Raw genomic sequence first — 21904 nt, 5'->3', positions numbered from 1 at the left:
CTTTGAAAGAGAAATTATAATAGTCTGCATGTCTCAGGGGTTTTTACTTTATTCTGATAATTCCATGTGCATGTGTCATCTATTGGATCACAAACATTTTCAGCTGAATATTATCCTTCTGCTTAAGTAGCATATGTGGGTCATATGACTTAATGTCTGAGAAATAGAAAGGAAAGGGTGTGCCATGAAATTTAAAAATGGCTCTAGTTGAGCTTGAAGAATCATAAGGGCAAGTTACCTGCAGAGATGATCATCCCTCGATGTTGCTTAATATTGTCTCTGCTCATGCAATGGCTGCTTTGTTGAGCTATTGTTGGTATCCATCTCAATGATGTCAGTTTAACATGCTGGAAACATGGTGCATGATTAACATTGTAATCAATTCTAGTCTTCCTTAAAGAACTTTTCTCCATATCCTGTAGATGTAATTCTGAATGGTCTTATTTAATAAGAAACACAGAGAAAAATCCAGAGTTAAATGCCCAAGAGGTCAGAGCACTAGCGAATAGCATTTAGCTTACCAGCCGCTGCCATCCTTCCTGAAAAAGAGATCCACTTCTTGTGTGTCTGTCTTTTTATTGACTTTCTGTTCTGCCTTCTCATTGGTTATAAACCCAACTAGATGACCTCCTTGACACTGCCTGTCTATACAGATCTCAAGGTCTCTATGGTTGGTATTGAGATTAAAGACATGTGTCTCCATGCTGGCTGTTTCATTGAACACAGAGATTCTGCCTGTCATGTGATTGGGATTAAGGGCGTGTGCTACCACTGCCAGACTTCTGCTAAATGGGCTTGCTCTGACCCCTAGGCAACTTTATTTACTAGCATACAAATAAAATCACATTTCAGCACAAATAAAATATCACCATAATATCCCATTAGTACACTTGTATGTGACACAAAGTTTTATTTTCTATTTTTGTATATGAGGAAAAATACACTAATAGCTTCTGGAGAATAATAGCAGACAGAACAGTCATTTCTGCTGCTGTGACAAAATACCAGGACCAGGGCAACTTATATAACTGAGTTTGCTTGGAATTACTGTTTAAGTGGGAGAGTCCATACTGGCAGGGGGAAACATGGCTCTCCAACAAATCATACCTTCTTCCACACATAAGAAGCACAGAGAGTAAATAGGACATGAAGAGAGGCTTTGAACTCTCAAAACCCATCCTCAGTGACATAATCCCTCTAGCAAGGCTGCCCCACCCCCTCAAATAGCACCAACAGCAAGGACAAAGTATTAAGATACTTGAGAAAACATGGGACACTTCTCAGTTAAACCATCACTAGAGGGTTATGTACTCTGTTATTACTTTTATTTGAAATGTCAAGTTTAGCTTTATAGAGTATTATTTGGTTTGGTTTTAGCTGGAGGGTTAGCTGTGTAACACACTTTGTATTCCAGGTTCTCCTACAGTTGCTGTATTACCAGTGGCTGCATTACAAATAGAAGCCATGATTCCTGGCTGTGATCCAAGTTTTGAGGGCTTGAAATTCAATGGCAACTCTATTTGTAGAAAAAGGGGCAAAGTTATGATTATGGAATTCTATAAATATATTAATATTTATTAGCATAAAAATGGGGTTCTTAGGAATATATTATGAAAAGAAGAAGTTGTAAAGTTTAATTTAAATGAGCTTCATGGTAAACCAACTCTATTTGCTGATTACTCTGTCCCTGGGACAAAATCCATTTTTGTGGAATACATTTTACCACATTATTCATAACTTGGGAATTCTTTACTGAACGGCAGTCATCTTGTAAAATCTTAGGTGAGATTTGTGACCCCAAAATTATTGTTTTCATAATCCCCAGTGATGTATCAGAGACTTCAAGTCATCAGTTGTTCTCAACCTGTAGGGCATGACCCCCTTGGGGGTCAAACGACCCTTTCACAGGGGTCACATATCAGATATCTTGCATATCATATATTTACAATATAATTCATAACAGTAGAAAATTGCAATTATGAAATAGAAATGAAATAATTTATGGTTTGGGAGTCACCACAACATGAGTAACTGTGTTAAAGTGGTGCAACATTAGGAAGGTTGGCAACTATTGGTTTAAATTACTATAAACACATTTCCTACTTTTGCAAAACACTTAAAGTTGTAATTGATTGCAATAAGCAAAAACAAGTTGTTTTAATGTATGAGTTTTGTAGCTTTCAAGTACATATAATAAACATAATTTTCTAATACGTATTTTCAAACCAATTTTAGAATAAGTAAGAATGTATACGTTATCTTTTCTTATTACATGTAAAGTCTTATCTCACAGTTTTAAGGTGAGCAAAATTAAACATGTTTGTGTGCATTTAGAATAAAAAAATATTTTATACATTCATGCTTTAGTTCAAAATAAATAACTTTCTCTGACATTACTAAAAACGTATTACATAATAGATGTAAATTACTAATTACCTTGAAATTGTGATTGTAATTAAATCATTGTACAGTCACAAGTATCATCCACATAATTTCAATATGTTGTCCTACTAAGAAGGCACAGAAATTAAAAATTATTAATAGATAAGTCCTATCTCTAACTAATAGAGATATAGTTTTAAGTAATGACCTCCTCTTGAGATCAGATTTGGCCATAAGTAACTCTGTAAACTCCTAACAGTGATTTTTATTAGATTGAATTGGGATTGTAGAGGCACATAGATATATTAAAATCATATCAGAAAAAAAACAGGCCCAAGAACTTATGGAATGCAGCAGAGCAAAGAAAGTGTTTAAAGCCTTTACCTGGACCCCACACAGAAGTAGGTACCTGACACTTTTCATGTTGATGACCCCAATGACATTCTCTCTAACCATGAGGCTTGTATGACAAGGAAAGTTTGGTATGAACTCTTGAGTACCTAAGAGACTCCAGCTTGACTCTATGTTTCATCTTGAAACAGCCTATGAGAATATGAGAATTGCTATCAGTCCATCCTCCTGTTCACTTGTCTAGAATTGCATCTTTCAATGTTTTCATGCCTCCATCTGGACATGATTATGCCCATCTGCCTCTACGGTTGTACTCAGCTCTGTAGTGTTGTCCTCAAACATGTGACCTCCTCTTGAGATCAGAGTTGGCCATAAGTAACTCTTTAAACTCCTAACAGTGATTTTTATTAGGTTGAACTGGGATTGTAGGAACACATAGATATATTAAAATCATATCAGATTGGGCTAACTCAAAACAAAGCAGCTTCCTTGGTAATTGGTTACCTTACCTCTGACAGGGACTCTAATTCTTGAACTATTCTGTAGCCTCAGAAATCTTTGGAGCTATTTGTAACCCCCTTGTCACAACACACACACACACACACACACACACACACACACACACACACACACACACACACATTATATGATAAGTAATATGTGACCTAACAGCTAACATTTGTAATTAAAGATTGGAATAAAAGAATGCATGTTGGTCTTGGCCAGAAATACAATGAAAGTGAGAATGTATGGAAAAATTAATCTAGCAAATTGCATCTAGAATATATAGCAAATTGCTGCCATTGAAATTACCAAATCTTGTAAATGTATGGTTGTTCCCTTAATTCTCACATTATGGAAATAAATAAATGTGTGTGTCAAGTGCTCTTCTAATATGTCCTTAATTGACAACTTATTCCCCATAATAAATCATAAACTATTTCAAGCCCTCTTTAAAAGAGAATATCACCAAAATATTATTGTAGCACATATATTTCAGACATAAAATTATTTATTTTTGAGATGATATTTGTTCCATATACTACCGTGAAATAGTGACTTGTCACTAAATCTCCGAATTTTTACTATGCTGCTAATGTCAGACTCAGTGTCCTACATTGGAAGCTCTTCTCATCGGGGCTATTGTCAGGTAATTAGATTTGTTTTGTAGAATGGAGACTTTTATACATGATGACATTAGTAACACCATAAGAGCTATGATATTGTTACTTGATTAATAAATGTATAAAATATATTTAACTAGATTTTGCATTTTCCTACAAATACAGAAAAATGAGTCCAATATTAATTTTACCAAGAAAATGCTTGCTATTTTTGTATCAACTTGACACAAGCTAATGTCATTTGGGAAGAAGGAACCCCAAATGCGACAATGTCCAAATGACTGGCCTGTGGGCAAACTATTGGTGTATTTTCTTATTTGATTATTGATGTGAGAGGGTCCAGCTCTCTGGGGCAATGCTGTTCCTGGACTGTTGATCCTGTGTGTATAAGAAAGCAGGCTGAACAAGCCAGGAAGATTAAGCCAGTACAGCATTTCTCTATAATTTTCGCTTTTGCTCCTGCTTCCAGGTTCCTGCCTTGATTCCTTACTACTCTGGGTTCCCTCAATAAAAGACTATGGTATGGATCTGTAGGCCAATATAAACCCTATCGCCCCTAAAATGCTTTTGGTCATGGTGTTTTATCACAGCAATAGCAACCCTAATTGTTTGTCAAGTGTCACATGTATATCCTTAGCTCCTGCTTAGACAATTTTAAAATTCTTATCATTTGTGGATTTAAACATATTGAAATCTTTTCCAGACAGTAAAAAAGATACACATGTAATACCAGCAACTCAAAGTAATTCTGAAGCCCCCCTCAGCATACCTATCACAGAAAGGTGATTAAGTTAATGCCACTGTTCCAGTCAAGTCAGTAGCATTATTACTAAAGAATTCAGAGATGATGGCGGACACAGTCTGCCTTGTTTACATGATTTATATTGAACAACTTAATTTAGTGGAAAGATAAGTCTTGATTTGATTTGGATAAACCATACGTTTATAAGTGTCATGATTAAACATAAAGATTTCTTTTAGGTATTTTTTTTTTATAAACGATCTGGTCATCTTCAAAGTTACTTACAAACAATTTATTTCACAGAACTCAAACAGAAACATTTATTTTCCATCCACATATTATTAACCTTACATAGTCTCTGTTTCCCACAGCTCTCTAAGCATTCCTAGAGTAAATGTAGATCAAAGATAAAAGTGACTGAAGGTTATTCAATCACAAATATGCATAGAACTGCAGCAGAGAGGGGTCAGGACCTCCAGGTTGGTCTGTGCATCAGGGCTCATGAATGAGGACAGCACTGAATACTTTTGACAGTTTTACCCCAGTGTGTTCTTTCCTATCCCAGACCTCAGACACCCTTTCTTGGCTAGAGTGACTGCTTCCAGAAAGTAATTTTGGATTGAATTAGAGCTTTCTGAAAGAGACAAAACATACTTTACAGTAGGCAAATTGAATTTCTCTGGTTCAGTGCCTTGCTGTGCCACAGCACCTTTCAAGGAGATTTTCACATTATTGAGAGCTGGTAGATTTCCTTGTAAAGTAACCACAGGCAGCACATACACCCTATGCAGCTGATTCTCTGTCTGCCATTCCTCCACGAAGCATTTGTATCTCTCTTTAACATACACACAAAGCTATTTAAATGAAGAATACAAAGAGATGACATCAATTATTGTCACCTTTGCCTGGGGATTCATGAAGAGGTAGGTATCCGTGCAAAGGCTCACCTTTCACACATGGTATTGTAGAAATTCGAGGTGTGTCTGATAGGGTGAAATAAAAGAACATTTACTTGTCTTCCACACAATTTTGAGTGGAGAACTACTAAAACTTATTTTGACAGATTAGAAATCCTGGGTGATTATCACGTACAAGAAATGCACCTTGCCTTCATTTTCCTTGGTGGAACATTTTTAAATTTGCAAAGACTTTTAGTGACACACAAGTATATCATGTTCTAAATATTTTTCTTCAACTAAACCAGAAAATTGTGCTTTGTGTTCATTGCGGACAACTATGGAGAATAATTCTGTAGCAGTATGGGAGGAGCTGTCAGAAGCTGTAAGAATCAACAACACATGCTCCAACTCTCATAGTTTACTCAGTAATACTTTTATACTTAAAATGCTTCATGATAAGTGGGAAAAATAGTTTGGTTTAATTAACTAACAAAACCATCACATTAAACATCTGTTCTTGTTGCGATATTATGTTATTTTTCATCTATGTTGCTTTTCCTTCCGTTAATACTTCATCTTGCTGGGAGATTCCATAGTCATGTTAGACCAGAAGAAGCATGCCAATCGGTTCCTACTTCTTCTGTATGTGGCAAAAAGTTCCTTGCAGTAGTTGAAATCATTTTTTTTTTAAACACGATGGTCATTTTATCATACATCTCAAGCAAAAATTCATTCTAGGAGAGAAATAGTCAGGGTCATTAGGTACTAAAGAACATTCCTTTTGACATATGGCAGACGATGGCATTTAACAGAAAATATGGACTTCTCTGTGTGAGTCTTCGCTCCCAAGCTTCCTCAGGCTTGGAGCCTCAGGAACAGATGTGATCTCAAGCTCAGCTTGAAGAGAACAGAGCCATAAATGTAAGTTCCGACTTCCATGAGTGGAGAAACTTCTGCCAGAAGCAGCTTTCTCACCATGAAGACCCCGAACCACTGCCAAATTAGAATCTGCCTAGTGAGAAATCAGTGGGCATGAAATCTCGAGTGATTTTGTTCTTGTTCACTGAGCAACTGAGAAGCATATGTGACATGCCCATGAAAGGAGCCATGTGGCTGTGCCATAGGCCCATGGGGGTGTCCTGTTGGCGTCCCTGTTCAGATCAGTCCCTGGGGCTTTGGCTTAGTATTTGAAGTCAAATCTAGGGTATTTGGAATATGTGGGATAAGAAAACCGTTATGTTGTATTTCTCTTTTATGTGCTTTGTTTCGATAGCTTAGGTTGATTATGTTTTACAGATCAGGACAACAATCAAATCCTTTGGTTTCTATTCCACTTTTATTTCTTATGCATAAACAGAGTTTCAACACAAAATTTTAAATGTAATACATCAAATGTATCTAGCAATGTAAATTATATTTCTACAAATAAAAACTGCAAATACAATGAGTGTAGACATGATTTTCTCCACATTCAGTGGAAGAGACAATAAAAGCTTCCAGGGTTGCCTCAAGCTCTAATGCACATTGTTTTCCAGGCATGCTCACCAAAGTGGCACAGAGAGTTCAACAGTGACAGATTACATGACTGATTATTCATGTTGCAATGGTTGAGCTTGCATTTCAGGTAATACTGCTAAAAAGAAATGCCTGAGTTTTTGTTTTGTTTTGTTCAGCAGCCTGGAGATCTTAGGTCTGGGCCAAGTGAACAGTATAAGTTTTACTGCTTTGAATATTCATCAGTTATTTGGAACACTCCTGCTGAGAATTATCATCATGACAACAACAGCACTATAATAGGGCAGTGCAAAGACACCCCTGAGAATCAATTACAGCAAAGGTCTATGGGAAGCCGGTTTGATCTCCTTTCTTTTCCCTGGTTACAGGGACAGCTGATGAGATAATGAGACCCAAAACATTTGCTAGGTTTTTAGGAGAAAATAAAATAAAGTTCAGTTGGGCCATAAAATTTGCGAAAGAGATATTACAAAGTTGGAGACCTTGGTTTTGGTGTCTCTGAAATCTAGACATGGCCAGTTCAGTGTTCTACCTTATTAAAGTGAAATACATTGTGTTGTGGTTATAGCAAACCCAACATAGTAGTTCTCAGTTCAATGAGTTTGCTTTCACAAAAGGAATCAAGAAGTAAAACCGAGGGTAGTATCCTAGTGAAACTAGGGAGTGGTCTGAGTAGAGCTGGCAGATATTATAAATAATTTTAAAGTGATTTGCAGAACTTGAAGGCACTAATCTAAGAAAAAGAATCTACATCTATAGGTGGAGATCTTGTTTTCATATTCTTTAGTGATTAAATACTCAGCAGATGTTTAGGAAAATCAAACACCAAAGCAAACAATGATATTTATACTTGAGCTGTTTTTTTTCTAGCCAGGGACAATGTATTTAATGACCATGAAACAAGAGGATATGAAGGCATTCTCAGTTTTAAAGTATTCATGAAGTAGCTTCCATTGCTGTTTTTTGAAGGGGCTTGTTCAACCTGCCAGAAACTGCCGTATCTCTTACTCACTAAGCAAGATTGAATAATTTGTGCTTACAATCCAAGTGTTTGATTTCTCTTGACTTGGGTTATTTTTTCCTTGTTCAAGGATACACATGAACCTTTCTTTTCTTTTCAGTTGCTGAGAGGACACTCAGCTTTCAAATTTAATCCCCCCTTTTCTATTAAGCCACCCTCTAGTCCCTGCTACTTACAGTTAGTGGCATAAGGCATAGGTATATTGTAATATCAATTAATAAAGCTGTCAAGATACTGATGAAACATACCAGATGTTGTAGATGTGACCACCTCTTCCCAGTTCCACTACTCTTTTAGTTATGGGAGGAAAAGAAATACCACACTCTATGGCTCATTTTATGAATCAGACCTGTTTTACATTTACTAGATATCCATTGTTTTAATTAACAAGTTAATAATGCATTTAAAACTTTATTAAATGAATTTATTCACTTTGTACTTTAAAAACATTTCTTTGGAAAATTCAGTGAATTTCAAGAAACATTTATTTGTAGAGAAACAACTGTGGAATATCATTAAAATATCAAACTATTTTTTACAAAATCTGCCTGGTCAGCTTCATATAAGTGTACAGCCATAATATATCAAATAACGCAATTCCCTTTGGCAAAGGGAATTGACACAACATTATTATCATATTAATTGCATCATAAAATTTCATTGTTATGCTTTTGAGAAATTAAAGAAAAATTACAAAGATTAAAAATAATCACTAATTCTAAAATCCAAATAAAAGTCAAATCTGAGACTAAGTAATACATTCCCAACAGAGTGATGTGTCAGTCTTTGGAAAATGACTACAGGTTCATTATACAAAGTAGTGAACAAAAAGAATGCACTTTTAGCCTTAGAGTTAAGGTTGGATGTGACAGAACAAAAGACATCAGAACTAATTAGATCTTCTGTAGCTTGCTCGATTTGTACAATTCTTGGTGACTTTGTTGTAGAAATTGTGCATCACTTATACATTATTGAATTAGACATTTGGTTGGAGCATGGATATACTTCAGGTGGGCCTGGATACTAGGTCTTCAAGTGTTGGAACTAGAGAAAGACTAACCTGAGAGACTGGCCCTCATTTACTCGTCTGTCATCACTGAGGGTTCTGTTTGCTTCTTTAGAACTCATTTGAGCAGCATAGAAATAGCCAAAAACTCCAGAAAACTCTGATGACTATGAACCACTTCCCCTACAACAGGCCTGGCCTTCAAACAGCACATGATTTCTCAAATAATCTGAATGGAGATATCAGCTACAATGGGATATCTGTGTGACAACTTAAGAGATAAGAGTCGATCCCTTCCATAAAGGAAAATTTAGTTGAGTATTCTGCATCTTCATTTTTCTGAAATATATATAATTTTGTTTTTATATGTACTTATACAATAAAGATATGATATCATATATATATGTATATATATATATTACACGTGTGTAAACCAACATTTTAAATTGTACATTAATATTTACATGCTGCAATTCTTTATGTTTAATATGGTCTTTTATTTATTATACTGGCATATGTTCCTAAATTTGAATAAGGAATAAATCAGATCTGGTGTGGTTGTAGGCACAGGCATGCATTGTTTTTGTTCTTTGCCCCATGACTTCAATATAAATACAATGCATGCGATTTTTTTTAAAATTTAGTTTGGAATAAAACAAGTTCCCAATGTAATTTTATATTTGTGTTTTCTTCTTTCTAACTCTTGTGGGTTTGTATTTTCCTCTCCTACTTGACTATGCCACAAAACTTTAAAGAATATTTTCAACACATCAGCTATGTATTTTCTGTGATACAGTCTATAGTTAACTGGTAGAGTTTTCTGGCACAGTCCTTGAAATATGTCAGAAGTAATTGTTGTTCATCTTTTACAGAGATGACCTCAGGAATGTTCTTGGACCAGATGACTTAACCCAAGAATCTGAAGCTGATGGATTAGAACATTGTTTGCTCATGAGTAGACTGTTCCTTTAATTTCTATTTTATGATGTCTACTCTATGGTAGATACACTGTGCTTGACCCCTACAAATTGTCCTTTATTACATAACCAGATAAGCTGAGGTTCAGGACTTCCCCAAACTTGACTTTAAAGGGGAGCTTCAGGGGAGGACATTAGTTCCCAGAAATAGTGTTTAAACACTGAAATCTTTGGGATTATATGAGTGTAGTGAATATAAATCCATTGTCTGATATCATTTATAAATTCAGATTCTCATTGTCTTCTAATAAAACAATCATTAAATTTGCATTAATTATGTCTTCGATTTCATCTCATTAGCATTCTTTTCTAGATTTAACTTAAGGGATTCCTTTATCTTTCTGATATTGCTTCTTCACAGAAGTATGTTATTATAAATTTTACTCAATGTAATTACAAATTTCTCTAGCTGTGTAATTCTTTAATATTTGGTTCCTATTATTGTCATTTGCTAAATAGTATTCAACTACCATTTGCTCTCTTCCTTGACCCAGGTAGCTAAGTGATATGTCATCCAATATTTCCCTCTGTTCAATTAATAGTTTACTTTTTTGTTATTGTTACAAATGTCTGAGTCCAGATGCTTTTCACTGGGAAGAGGTTTATTTAATTGGTGTGATGGTCATCTCGAATTTCAGCTTTGTTAGACCTGAACTCAACAATGTCACAAGCTTCTGGGCATGTTTCTCAGGACATTTGCATGAAGAATTACCCGAAGAAAAGAACTCTTCGCCCCTGTTGAGTAACACCTTTCAATACATCATGGAAATAAAGAGGCCCATGGATTCAATAGGTCCAATGTCACTAAAAAAGCCTCCTTGAGGGTTGCTTGTGAGTGCATCTATCCTGTTGTGGCTGCTATAGCAGCTACCATCCTTTACCAATATCCAAACTCCAATATGAATGAAAGACCACTGACTTTCAGGTAATACTCCAGTTCTTCTACTAGGATGGTAGTAATGGGCATCCGATTACTGATTAAATCAATTCTGTTCCCTTGGAGAACCCGAACTAACATGTGAGGACTTGGCATCAGCTCAAGCTTAAATCTGCTTGTCATAGAAAGTGAGAGGAGAGGACATGGCTGGGACTAATCACATCACTGCACAACAATTTGGAGAAATCAGAAGGGATAAATTGACTCATTTTAAAATAAAAAATCACCTTGGGACAAATACTTATGGATTTTTATTATCATGTTAATGCTTCTGAGGGCATACTGCTATGATCTAATAGACTGACATTTTATTCCTTCTCAATGTCATATTGTTAGAGACCAGTCTTCTACTATAAAATCACAAGGAAAGAAACCACACAAACTACATGTAATAACTGTCCAGTATAATCACATTGTGAACAAATAATATATATTTACATAATATTGTTTCATACGTTGAAGTATGTCAAATTCATGATCAGTTTTCCTAGCATTTCACAGACATTTTCAGATAAGAGAATTTTCTTTTTACACTTCATGGAACTGATCTTATAGAATTCCACTGTGTTAGGGTTTCAACAAAACACCATGACCAAAAGCAACTTTGGGTGAAAAGTTTTATATGGCTTTCACTTCCATATCACTCTTCATCATCAAAAGAAGCCAGGACAGGGCAGGAACCTGGAGGCAGAAGCTGATGCAGAGGCCATGGAGGGGAGCTGAGTACTAGCTTTTTCATCATGGCTAGCTCAGCCTGCTTTCGTAAAGAAACCTGGACCAACAGCCCAGGCCCTCCCACATTGATCACTAATTAAGAACATTCCAGCTGTCTTTTATGGAGACATTTTCTTAATTGAAGCTCCCTCCATTCTGATTATTGTAGTTTGTGTCAAGCTGACATATAACTAGCCAGTACATCTGCAGATTGGTATGAACTCTGATGTGTTGCTAGGTAGCTTTAACTCATATCCTTCAAACATCCAGAAGCGAGCTTTGCTATGGTCATGCATAATAGAGAGAAGATCCAAGGCTGAATCCAGTTGTCTTCTCTCAGCACTTTATAGTCCTTTCTTTATGACTCAGAATTTAACATTACACAGAGTAGTCACAGTGGATGGAAGTAGGAAAAAATTTCTTAGTGAAGTTAGGTTACAATGCTATATGAAAAAAAAACTACAATTAAGTAAATCAGCACAGTAGCTGTATTCCATGTAAGTCCCTGGAAGAGAAACTAGAGGTCTATTGTAAGCTTAAGGTTATAAGAGGCAGAAAAAAAAGAAGTGAGGTAATGGCCTGGCTTTTCATATGTACCTTACTTCCTTGTGTGTGGAATAACTGTGATAGAAAAAAGGCTGGAAATCCAGAAAGGACACTGAGACATTAAGACCTGAGCAGACAAATCAAGGATAGCCAGGCTATCTTCCATGGAAACCTAAACATATATTCCCTTTATAGAGTCAAAAATACTTATCAGACAGCACCAATGTACATACCCTTTGCTAATCCTGTGCAACAGAATCTGACAGCTCAGAGAATGATATTGTCATGAGCATGCCATCCAAGAAACATAGGGGAACACATCTGTGTCTTTCATGATGTCATAATTTATTGACCAGAATAGTGTACACTGTTTTGATTAGCAGATAATCCTGCTTACTGTAATATCTGGTTGATGGCTGATGTAAAGGTAGTTTCTTTTATTCTAATCTTGTTTACTAGTAACTCCCATACCATATAGTAAATGTATAGATATAAATACATATGTGTTTCTGCTTATGCATGGCTTACAGAATGAATACAAATTGAGGAGCTTAAAGATTATAAGATGTTATGGGAGTGTGTTGATGAACATTATGAAGGCTATTCTTGGTTGTCAATTTGACTATGTCTGGTTGTGAACTACAATCCAGAAATGGAAAGCACACTTGTGACCCTGATCTTGAGGCAGGAAAATAACATGATTTGATCTGGATCTTGAGGCTGAAAGACACAGGCTTTTGTTCCAGATTTTGAGACAGGATGGCACATGCTTTTAATCCAGATCTTGAGGTGAGAAGGCACACCTTTAATCTGAGCCACACCTTCTGATGGAAGCCAGTGGAAGGACAATGGAAGAAGACAGGTTTCATTCTTCAGCTGCTTGCCACTGCCTTATCAGCACATCCATTCCTTCACTGGCATTGGAGTCTACTTCTTCAGGATTCCAGCATACACAGAAGACTAGCTGAGACACCCAGCCTTGAGTGACTAAGGAACTATTAGATTCTTGGACTGTCCATTCACAGCCAATTATTGTTGGACTGCAGCCTGGAAGTCACTCCAATAAATTCGCACACACACACACACACACACACACACACACACACACACACACACACATACACACACACACACACACACAGAGAGAGAGAGAGAGAGAGAGAGAGAGAGAGAGAGAGAGAGAGAGAGAGAGAGAGAGAGAGAGAGGAGATGTATATTCATTTCATAAATTCTGTGACTCTACAGAATACTTACTAATACAAGCATGCAAATAGAGTCCTTATTGGTTAGGTCACAAACCAATCTCAGAGAAGAGATGTAGTCAACTGCAGAATGAAAGGACAGGGATGGTTTGTACAGGAACAATTATATAGGTCAGTTGTAGAAAGAAAGTGGAAGGATAAACAGCTGTCCAGTAGGTTTCATCCATACTAGATACTGAGCCAAGCTAAATCCACGGACAGTTGGAAATTATCTGCATTTGGGTTCTTGACAAACACATCATGTATCAGATGTGATATTTGTGGGGCTGCCCTAAGTACCGACTACTTTACAGGTTTCAGCAGAAGGAGTTACATCCTTCATTAAGTTTGGAGTGTTTAAGTCCTTGGACCAGGTTGTCTGATAGGATATATATACATCCATGTGTTCCTGCAATCTCAATTCCAATAAAGGTGTGGGTTGGCGCTCTTTCTACTCCCAGAAATAAGTCGTTTATCTACTTCTGCAGCATTGGTGGTGCCAGATTGATGTTTGTGGGCTGACTGAAGCCTACAATCACCTCTACTCTCAAAGTCATGTCAAAAGCTGATTGTAAAATGGAGTCTATCATGACAAGGCACAGCCTGAAAAAATAAAAATAAAAATAAAAGGAAGAGCTTTCCCAAATACAGAGTAACTTAGAGTAGTACATAGCCTGATCTCCATAGCAATTCACTGTACAAATAGAGTCTTTGTATTTATCATATATTTAATTATTTAGCAAGTGGTCATCTAGTTGCTTGAAATTCTGATTCAGATAAATAGCCTTCAAGTGAAAACCATTGTAAATGAGAAATATCATTCTTCTGATCCCTATCATTCTCTGACTTTTGAAAAAAGACTTCATTAATAATAACCATCTGTAATGGTAAATTCTGACTTGACATCAATATGGATAGTGCTATGATTCTGAATTAATAACTGAATCAAATCCCTGCCTTTCTGTATTTTGCTATATGTGAATCAAGAAAGAGATAGTCTGAGGCTTAGAAATGAAATGATAGCATAGCTTGGTTTGAATTTGACTGTAATGGGGTATTAACTCCTAGATTGCTGCTTTCCTCCTATTTTGGGAGCTCAGGCAGTAGATGCATATACTACAAAAATCCCTAGAGCCATGTCTATTCTTCTGTTATGATAATGCTACCATTAGTTTTGATTGCTTTTGACTATAGTTTCTGGTTACAAGAATTGCCCCAAGCAAGAAGTTTAGTTTTGTTCACATATCTCCTCTTAATTTGAGAGAGTGTTTTTATTTCACTTTTATTTGAAATGAGTTCCTGTGCTGTTATTATGGCATTTTATGTGGCTTGTCATTGTAGTAATCAATTTTATATTTTCTTCACGCCAGTTCAACATTCTGCTCTTGACGAACACTTTGTCATATTTACTGGGGTACTTGTCATACATAGGAAAACACTTCCTCCATTTGTCTCCTAAATTTTCTTTTTCCCTTGTTAGTCATTTTGCTATCTCTGTATCAATGTTCTGGCTGGTTGCAATTACAAGTTTTCCCAGCTGGGAGCTTGTAGCATTTTCTCAGTCTCTGCAGCACACTGATCTATTCTGATATGAGTTCATGTTGTCTCACCTCCATGTTCTGCATTTTTGCCACGCTTTGCTGAAAAACAACTGTCTAAACTTGAGAGGATAGACATTTCTTTATTGTGTATTTCACCAGATACAAACTTTTTGGCTAAAATCTTACAACTGCTGTCTAATGATTCTGACAAAATATTATCTGTAAAAATGTCAAAGTTAAAAATCAGTTAAACTTGAATACTGAATAAAAAACTAATAGTTCCAAACTATATTAACTAATATTAAAGTAGATAATTGCTTTTTGCCAGATAATTCAGAAGAGGGTATGAGTAATATATAAGCACATATAGAAGTGGCCCTGCACATATAGAAGTGGGCCTGCTTTGCCACCGGAACCAGTGTTCACAATTTTCATCAGTTGCTTCTATTTTCTTATGTCTTACTAAAAAAAAATCTGTTGTGAGTGGAAGTGTTATAGAAATACTGTTTCTAAATTTTGAGTCAATTTCAGGTGGCTGCTACTTAAGTCACAATTTAGAGCTAAGATGCTTATAATGAGAATTATAAAACTGCACTGAACTCAAAGAGGAAGTCCCTGTGCCCACAGGGCCAAAGCCAAAACCAAGGCTTGGAAAGCCAAGGAGGCAGATCTGAAAGGCCTCCACAGCTGCAAAAAAAGATCTGCACATCATCCACCTTCACGAATCCTAACACCATGAGGTGCCAGAGGCAGCTCAAATCCCCTCTAAGTGTGCCCGTGAGAAAGAAGGTTGACTACTATGCCATCATCAAGGTTTGTCTGAACACTGTGTCAGCCATGAAGAAGATAGAAGACAATATACTTATATTCACAGTGGATGCCAAGGCCAACAAGCACCAGGTCAAACAGGCTGTGAAGAAACTCTATAAAATTGATGTGGCTAAAGTCAATACTCTACTAAGACCTGGCAAACAAAAGAATGAGTATGTTTGGCTAACTCCTGATTATGATGGCCTGAACATTGCCAACAAAATTGAGGTCATTTAAATGTAGTCCAACTGGCTAATTCTAGTTACACATTTCTTTTCACCATAGAAACATGCAACTTAGTGATCATGTTTAGGGGGCCCCCAGGCAGTGTGATCAGGACCCCTTTCTAAGACATGAGCTGGCTTTTTTAAGCCTAGTGTCTATGGTGGGACACTATATGCAGCCTTGGTGCAGGGAGGAGGGGGTTGGACCTGCCTCGACGAATGTACCAGGCTCTGCTGACACCTTATGGGAGACCTTGCTTTGGAGGAGGTAGGAATGGGGGGTGGTTGGGGGCGGATGCTGGGGGGGGCAAGAGGAGGGAGGAGAGGGGAATTTGTGGTTAGTATGTATAATGAAAAGAAAATCTCTTAATAATAATAAAAAAAGAAAAAATATGAAACTTCATTTTTAACCAGTTTTGTTTATGTGTGTGAGTATTTTGCCTTCATGTATGTAACATGTTTGTGCCTGGTTCCCAGGAAAAACTGAAAAGGGGGTTGCATCTACTAGACATGGAGGTACAGATGGTTTTAAGCTTCTGCATGAGTGCTGGGAATGAAAGCAGGTCCTTTGGAGGAAGAGCAAGTGCTCTTAAGCTCATGGCATGCTGAAGTTACTGGGAAGGGAGCCCTATACTTTTACACAACACAGCATTTTAAATTAAATACACTTAAGTTTACCACTCCTGGGCATATACCCAAGAAATGCTCAATCATACCACAAGAGCACTTGCTCAGCTATGTTCATATCAGCATTGTTTGTAATAGCCAAAACCTGGAAACAACCTAGATGCCCTTCAACTGAAGAATGGATAAATAAATTGTGCACATATACACAATGGAATACTACTCAGCAGAGAAAAACAATGACATGATGAGGTTTGCAGACAAATGGATGGATCTAGAAAAAATCATCCTGAGTGAGGTAACCCAGACTCAGAAAGACAAATATAGTATGTACTCACTCATAGGAAGATGCTAGATGTGGAACAAGGATGACTGGACTGTTACTCACATCACCAGTGAGGCTACCTGGAAAACAGAACCCCAAGAAAGACACGGAGAAATGGATGAGATCTACATGAACAGCCTGGACATGAGTGGGAGCAATGAAGGTCGAGGTTCGAGGGAAAGAGAGTGGGAGATCCTTGCTGGATCAAGAAAAGAGAGGGAGAACAAGGAATAGGATACCATGGTAAATGAAGACCACATGAGAAAAGGAAGAAACAAAGAGCTAAAGAGGCCCACAGAAATCCACAAAGATACCCACACAAAAGACTGCTGGCAATGGTCAAGAGACAGCCAGGACTGACCTACTATGGTGATTGGATGGCCAAACACGCTGATAGTTGTGCCATAAACCCCATCCAAGGACTGAAGAATCTGGATGCAGACATCCACAGCTAGGCCCCTGGTGGAGCACTCGGAGACTAATTAGTGAGAAAGAGGAGAGTTTATATGAGCGAGAATTGTTGAAACCAAGTTTGGATAAAGCACAGGGACAAATAACCAAACGAATGGAAACACATGAACTATGAACCAAAGGCTGAGGGGCCCCCAACTGGATCAGGCCCTCTGAATAGGTGAGACAGTCGATTGGCTTGATCTGTTTGGGAGGCATCTAGGCAGTGGTACCAGGTCCTGGGCTCGTTGCATGAGATAGCTGTTTGAAACCTGGGACTTATGCAGGAACGCTTGGCTCAATCTGGGAGGAGGGAACTGGACCTGCCTGGACTGAGTCTATCAGGTCGATCCCAGTCCTCGGGGGAGACCTTGATCTGGAGGAGGTGGGAATGGAGGGTGGGCTGGGGGGAAGGGGAGGGGGGCAGAAAGGGAGAGAACAAAGGAACCTGTGGCTATTATGTAGAACTGAATAGTATTGTAAAATAAATAAAAAAAATAAAGCTTTTAAATTCTCCAAAAAAAATTAAATACACTTAAGTTTCTTAATTGGTATAGCTACTAGGGTCACAGCATCCAGAAGGTTGAAAACCACTGCTGTAGAATACCATCACATTTACACTTGCTGGCAACCATGGGAAGGTTAACGTGTAAATTCAAAATGCGAGGTTGTAAAATTGGAAATTAAAATTCTGAAATGTACATTAATTTCTTACGTGATTGATGATCATGCAATAGTTGGCTATAATTTCATTAATTGTCAACTTAACACAACCTAGAATCCCCTGAATGAAAGTCTTAATAAGAGATTTGTGTACATTGGGTTGTTCTGTGAGGTGTTGTGTTAATAAAGTTAATTGATGTGGGAAAAGATATCAGCTTCTGTGGGAGGTACCTTTCCCTAGACAGAATGTTCTAACTCTTTAAGGAGGAAGAATGCTTAGCACAAAAAAAGCAAGCAAATGATTATGCAATCACTCTTTTCTTTCTGCTTTTGACTGGATGGATACAACTAGTTGTTGAAGTTCCTGCCTTGATGTCCATATAATGATGACTTCAAAATTGCATGGTTAGCTAAAGTAGACTCTTTTCTCCTCTGAGTTGCTTTTGGTCAGGGTATATTATTAGAGCAATAGAAATGAAGAGAGGCCATGATAGCACTGCTTCTCTCTAGGCCCCATCTCTGAGGGTGTAAGCATCACTCACAAACATTACCTCACTCCAGATCAAACTTTCACACAAGAATTACTGTGGGGGGGGGGAAGTGTGGAACATAGAAAGAAAGAAGGGACTGCAAAAACTCCAATGCACCATGGGGTCAGAGATGGATCAGCGACTAAGTGCATCTACTGCTCTAGCGTAGGACTCAAATCCAATTCCCAGAGTCCATATCTACTGGCTCACAATCACCTGTGATTCCAGCTCCAGGGGCTTCTGAGGCCTCAGACTTTTATGAGGAACAGCACTCAATTGCACAAACTCAAACATAGCCACATTAATACACAGAATTAGAAATGAAGTAAATCATAAAAATGACAGAAACTGGGCTGTAAAATATTTCTTTTTTCTTAAAGATGTATTATTAATGCAAATGATGTGACATTCTGTGTATGCACTTCCATATGGGTGCCCAGAGAGGACATATGCCTTGGATCCCCCTAGAGTTTCAAGCAGTTGGGGGTCTGCTGACAACTGTTCTGGGAATCAAATGGAATCCCTATGCAATGGCAGTATTCAATTTTAACTACAGAGCCATTTCTCTCACTCCTGCTTTTTTCTTACTTAATACTCCGTGTGTGTGTGTGTGTGTGTGTGTGTGTGTGCGTGTGCACGCGCTGGGGAGAAATTTCATTCCCTTCTTCCAATTCTATATCAAATAGAATGCCAATCCAGTTTAATGAATATAAAAAGAATTCTCAAAATAATTTTCTAAAAAACCAAAAAAGCAACCTTACCTTAAGATGAACAGTCTCAAGAATCGTCCAAAATGTAACACACAACATCATCAAAACATGGGAAAATTTTTGCAATGCAAGTTATTCCTCCTCTATCTAAGCCTTGTGCATTTTCATTTTGCATTTCAATATGTTCCTGTACTTCAATATCCTTTCAAGACTTGTTCTCCAGACCTCACAGAACTTAAGTGCTCTGTATCAGGTGTGTTCTATTTGCTAATTGAGAACTCTCATGAGGAATGCTTAAATAGAAATGAAAAAAATAATGAGAATTTCAGAAAATATCTAAGTACTTTTCTGAGACAGAGTAGAAAGGCCAGATATGAATGGACACAAATACAATTTATATCTCTTTGATGATAAAATTTATTTAAAAATAAATCAGACTAAGGTAATAAAATGTCCAGACCAATATATATGTAGCTAAAGAGTTTTGTTGTTGAAAGTGAAACCCCAACATTCCTGTTTACAAAATTAAAGTAAGTTTCTTTTTCAAAAAATTTAAATTTTACAAAACTGTTGAATTCTAAGGAGTACCAGCATGTTCAAGTGCCATAAATGTTCCAGTCAATGTTGAAGACATTATAGGAAAATGTTTATGAAAAAAATTTAAAATGTCCCCATTATTATTTCTCAAAATATGTGATTTTTAGGCATTCACATAAAATTATTAAATCAATCATAATTATGAGACTTTGATTTTACATGTAGTTCATTTAGGTATATAAACTTTCATTTGTACTACTAATTTTTAGTAATAATTATAGAAGATGAGGAACATCATACTTTATTCTAGGAAGGTTTGTATTGATTTGACTCTCTGTCTATTCCTCCATATGTCTGTCTATCTAGTGATATGTCTGTGTTTTTTCTAATATCAGTATGTCTATAACTGTCTACCTGTCTGTCTGTCTATCTATCTATCTATCTATCTATCATCTATCATATTTCTATCATTTATCCACATATCTATCTGTCTATCCATGATATTTCTATTATTTATTTATCATCTATCTATCTATCTATCTATCTATCTATCATCTATCATCAATCATATTTCTATCATTTATCCACAAATCTATCTGTCTATCCATGATATTTCTATTATTTATTTATCATCTATCTATCTATCTATCTATCTATCTATCATCTATATCTATCATCAATCATATTTCTATCATTTATCCACAAAACTATCTGTCTATCCATGATATTTCTATTATTTATTTATCATCTATCTATCTATCTATCTATCTATCTATCTATCTATCTATCTATATCTATCATCAATCATATTTCTATCATTTATCCACAAATCTATCTGTCTATCCATGATATTTCTATTATTTATTTATCATCTATCTATCTATCTATCTATCTATCTATCTATCTATCTATCATCTATCATCAATCATATTTCTATCATTTATCCACAAATCTATCTGTCTATCCATGATATCTCTATTATTTATTTATCATCTATCTATCTATCTATCTATCTATCTATCTATCTATCTATCTATCTATCTATCTATCATCTATCTATTTATCTATCATCTATCTATCTATCTATCTATCTATCTATCTATCTATCTATCTATCTATATCATCTGTCTGTCTATCTATATATCATACATCCCTTTGTTTTTAAGTAATTGATGTTTACCCATTCTTCCCATTAAACAAGAAGAAATTTTTTTAATGCTTTGGTATCCTTTCTTTATTTCTAAAAACAAAAAACAACCTCCCCAAACAATAATAATTGTAATGTTCCTGTGCACAGTGAAACACCTTATGAAACCTTTGATACAAAGGCAGTGCCTGGGCAAGTCTCTGTAAGATATTTTCTAAGATCTATGCCTCCTTTTTCCAGTAACAATGCCAGTCTCCTATGTTGTACAATTCAGAACAGGAGTAGCATAAAACAGGATGTTTAATTTGAGACTCACATATACATCTTACAGCTGAATAGCAGAACAATATGAAAAAAAAAGCACAAGAATGTAGCATTGTCTCTTCCCCTTTCATTTCAGAGTCTCCTTGTAACATCTCTCAATATGTTCAGGTAAGTGAAGAAATTAAGTGAGGTTTGGTTCCCTGAAAGACTATCTACAGTAAATACAGCTGTGCATTTCAATTTAAATTAAAATTGATTGTATGCTTATTGGTTCTTCTAAGTTTTGAAACTGGAAAATTAAAAATTCACAAGTAGCAATTTTGATTTGCTTCAGAGAAAAGATTCTTGATTTAGACTACCAGCAGGCTATCAATAGGTAAATATAACAGTGAAGAAAATACAAATGTACTTTATTTTGGAGGTTATTGAAATTGCATGGGTAACATAGAAAGATTAAATTCTGGGATTCTGAAAAAATGTAAATCCTAAACTAATGGCTGCCTGCTCAAAACATAGTGTTGGGATTTACACACTTTCCAGTTTTCCTGAGATCATCCCACACTTTATTTACTGCCCCAGTGAAATTCCTCCCCATATCCGAATGATTCAAAATGGATTGTAACT

At 36.4% G+C, this 21904-nt stretch overlaps 1 pseudogene; it reads left to right on the top strand.

The window, feature by feature from the left end:
- The first annotated feature begins 15731 nt into the window (after positions 1 to 15731).
- LOC102927141 (large ribosomal subunit protein uL23 pseudogene) lies at positions 15732 to 16043 on the top strand (annotated as a pseudogene).
- Positions 16044 to 21904: the final 5861 nt, after the last annotated feature.

The sequence above is a fragment of the Peromyscus maniculatus genome, chromosome 13, assembly GCF_049852395.1.
Source record: "Peromyscus maniculatus bairdii isolate BWxNUB_F1_BW_parent chromosome 13, HU_Pman_BW_mat_3.1, whole genome shotgun sequence".
Taxonomy (NCBI): Eukaryota; Metazoa; Chordata; class Mammalia; order Rodentia; family Cricetidae; genus Peromyscus; species Peromyscus maniculatus.
This window is presented reverse-complemented; position numbering and strand designations above follow the sequence as displayed.